General features: G+C 38.7%; 1 protein-coding gene across 1 annotated transcript in view; it reads left to right on the forward strand.

Moving 5' to 3' along the window:
* The window catches only part of PXDNL (peroxidasin like), a 352,571-nt gene that overhangs the window by 184,109 nt on the left and 164,616 nt on the right, over positions 1-3,846 (forward strand). The gene's annotated exons all lie outside the window — the stretch shown is intronic.

Genomic DNA, 3,846 nt, shown 5'->3' on the forward strand with positions numbered 1-3,846 from the left:
CAGCAGGGGTCCAATGTTGCCCCTGCTTTTCCTCCGGCTCCCCACATATCTGAAAAAGGACTTTTTATTGTCCTTGATGGTCAAAGCTGGCTGGAGTTCAGTTGCAGCCTTGGCTTTCCTAGTCTGCTCCTTACAGGACCGGACCAGTGCAGAATAATCCTCCTTGGAGGTGACTCACATCCTCCATCCTTTGTAGGCCTTTCTTTTTAGCCTCAGGAGGTCTGCTAGTTCCCTGGAGAGCCAGGGGGGCTGCTGTGCCCTCTTGCTGCCTTTCCTCCGAGATGGAATAGACTTCGTTTGTGCATTGAGGATCGCTCCCTTGAGGAGCAACCACTCTTCTTGAACTCCCCTTTCCCTGTGGTCATACTGGAAAGAAGGGAAGTGTGAGTGGGATATATTGCTAACTCTTCTTTTCCCAGCTGAAAGGTGCTCTGATACTCAAGTGCTGGTCATGGCAATCATAATACCTAGACTGGTAAAGTACACAGGAGAGACATTCATTAGTTTGCTTTCCATTTCTTGTTTAATTTTTTTTTTCCAGTTACAAAGAAGAACCCAACAGAAATGATTATCATATCTTTACAGCATAGTTTGGCAACTGTTGATCCTTCTGGATCATGCTGTATGCATGATAGGTCACCTAGACCTTCGATGCATATGCCTAGATAGGAGTTTTTTTGGAGGAGTGGAGGCTGCCCAGATCCTCCATTCCCCCTTTAGGCCAGTGAAACAGAATCCAAAGGCCAGACTGGGTCTGATGCCTCCATGGCTGCATTTGTGTAAGTGTCCAGGAATTGAACCAGGGACTCCTTTACAGTACGGTAGTCTTGAAACTTGTACATTTTCTGTTCCTGTTTTTTTGAATACATAAAATCATTCTCTGCTCTCCTCACTTGCCCCTTATATTTCAAGCCATCATTCAGTGACTGGAAAGATGAGCACTCTTTCAGCCATCAATCATTCTCCTTATGTATGTAACTCAGAATGAACTTCTGAATATCTTTCTTTTCTCTTGAATCATCATTTGAAACTTCTTAGTTATCAAAGCATAGAAACCAAAGTGCCCCCATAGGATCTGTTCAGTGTCTTTAATGGGAATATTTGTGCTGACTTGTTGTATGACCACTTTTCATTTTTGTTTTCCCACCTTTGTCTCAGAAGCTGTCATCCATATACTTTATAAAGAAAGTAACTACATTTTGAATATGACTCACAACTGTTGTACCCAAATCAGAATATTCTCAGCAACAGTTATGATCTACTACTTATAACCTAATGTTTAAGAAAAATATATAATGATTTGAATAACAATATGCTTAATTATAAACCCACTCAGTAGCTGCTCAATTAAAAGTATTTTGCTTCTTTAAGGAATGGAAACATTTCAAAGTAATCTTAGATAAACCACATAGGTTTAGAGTATCTAATGGCATATAAAAATATCAGTTGATTCAGGGGTATAGGCTGTAGCCGTGTTGGTCTAAGGACATAGGCAGACAAGGTTCTTTGGGTAAATCTGATATATTTTATTGGACCAACTCAAATAATTTTTAAAAAGTCTTCTTTCCATAAACATCCTTCGCCGGGCTGAGGAAGCATTTGCAGTTGGTCAGTAGATTCATGACTTCACATAGATATATCAGACACCTGAAACATTTATTTTATTCTTACTTGCTCAAACTTTACTATAAACTTATACTAAATTTATCTTTTGTTTAGATTATAAAGCAACATAAAACAAAAGGTGTGTATTAAGAGTAGCAAAAAAAAAAAAAAGCACACTACTCATACAGTTAAAACTCAAATCTCACACAGTCAGAGATACAGCACGTATTTATAACCGACATACACAAGGTATGTGCCATTTTATAATGGTACACATTTTAGAAGTAAAAAACTTTGTCAAGAGAATACTAACATTGCATACTCATACACCAGAAGTTAAGGTTTTGTATACAGAATTATATTGCTTTCTATTGACTTTGTTTCAATCCAGATGGACATCCAAACAGCAAGGCATATTTTCCCCCAAGAATAAGACCTAAATTACGAACAAACTGGAAGTCTCAGAAGGATGGACATATTGGCCCCAGGCAGATGGAAACTCTGTATGTAGCTGTAGCTGCACAATCAAAGGCATAGAATTAAAATATCTGTTCTCACATACTTACAACACTCTTGCCTCCACCAAAACAGTTCTTATGCAGCTTTTTACTTAAAAGTGAATAAATATGCCATACTTACCATATTTACTCAAATATAAGATAATCCTGAATATAAGGCCATCCTCCCAATGATTAGATTCTATATATAGAAAATTTATAAATCTGTTCTAATTTTCCAGGTATAGAAACTAACTCTTGGAGGTTTGCCTTGAATTTTTCCCCTTCCCACTGCTAAACAGGGAAAATAAATGGGGGTGGAGGGTAAACTGGCCCTAATGACCTCTTCCCCTCTCCCAACTTCCACCTGCAGCCCCTTCCCCCCTCCTTACTGTCAGACCCTGCTCTTCTTCCTGAGCACATGGAAGTGAGGAGCAAATCTGAAAACAGACTTTGAAATAAACATGCCTGTAGTAATCTGTGTATAGGCAAATTACTATGGGTGCCCATAGACTTAGTTCATCCAGAACTTATGCATCTTACCTTTTTGAACCTGCTGCAAGTTTTAGCACAGGTACTCCATAAACACACTTTTAAGGAGCACCTTTGTACCTTACATATAGCACAAGCTGTGCCTGTTATTAGTGCTAAGTCAAAAGGCTCATGATTTTAGCATATAGTTCATTGGGCTGGGCCCCAGCAGAGTCAACGGTATTTTAAGCCATGGGAACCCCAAAACTCAGCACTGCTCAGTATGTGAGTGTACTTCTCCCCCCCTGCCCTGCCCCCCAAAATCCATGTGCTAATAAGCCCTAAACTCACTACCACAGGGATGGAGAGTTTCATGTGGTTACTGAAATAGAACCCCATGAAAAAATGTTACGTGAAGAGAGAGATTTCTGTAAGGGTTTTTTTGTGGGGAGATGATGCATGTTGTTAAGGGCTCAATATATGTACTTGTATGTTTTTGATATGTAGTTGTTTCTGTGCTATGAAGCCATGGTAAAGCAAGGATGTTCACTATGTGTAGCTTTGCATGTATAGGGTGATACGTATTGTTTGGTTTTGTTTTGTTTTTTACAAATTTTATTAAAATGGTTCCCATCTGTACACTTTGCCTAATATAAGCCATGTGTTTTATAGGCATGCACAGTTCTGGCTGCATTTAATCAACTTCATAGTTGAATTCTGTTACTGAGCACATGCTCCTTTTGGCAGCAGTTTAATGATAGGTAATGTATTTAATGAGGTTTCCTTGTATATGAATGTAAGACAAAGAGCTTTTTTCCCTCATGCTGATTCAGGGGCAAGGTGGGGAGAAACCTTGTCTTATAGTCAAGTAAATATGGTATTTTAAAACTTAATATTCTGCTTCAGTTTTTACTGTCCCTAACTACACAGGTTACCTCTTCTTTCAAAATTAAAACAGTAGTACAGAAAAAGTCACTAAAAAAATTAAATTGTTCTTGTCAAGAGCTTAAGTCTGGCACAGAAAGAACTGTTTAGTTGCAGTATGCTACAAGTCTTCCTGGAATATTGAAAGCTGCATAATTAGTTCTTTCCGCATATTCGTTCAGCTGTCTTGATTAGTTTACTTTCCAAGTGACTCGTGGACCTGTGCATAAACAGTGAACCAAAATTAAAACAAAACAAACATTTCCACCAGAGGCCTGTGGCAGCTGATGTAGAAAGTGATTTGCAGATTCACAACATCTCTCATATACACACCTCGGTGAAATTCTGA

The sequence above is a fragment of the Alligator sinensis genome, unplaced genomic scaffold (assembly GCF_000455745.1).
Source record: "Alligator sinensis unplaced genomic scaffold, ASM45574v1 scaffold1007_1, whole genome shotgun sequence".
Classification (NCBI taxonomy): domain Eukaryota; kingdom Metazoa; phylum Chordata; order Crocodylia; family Alligatoridae; genus Alligator; species Alligator sinensis.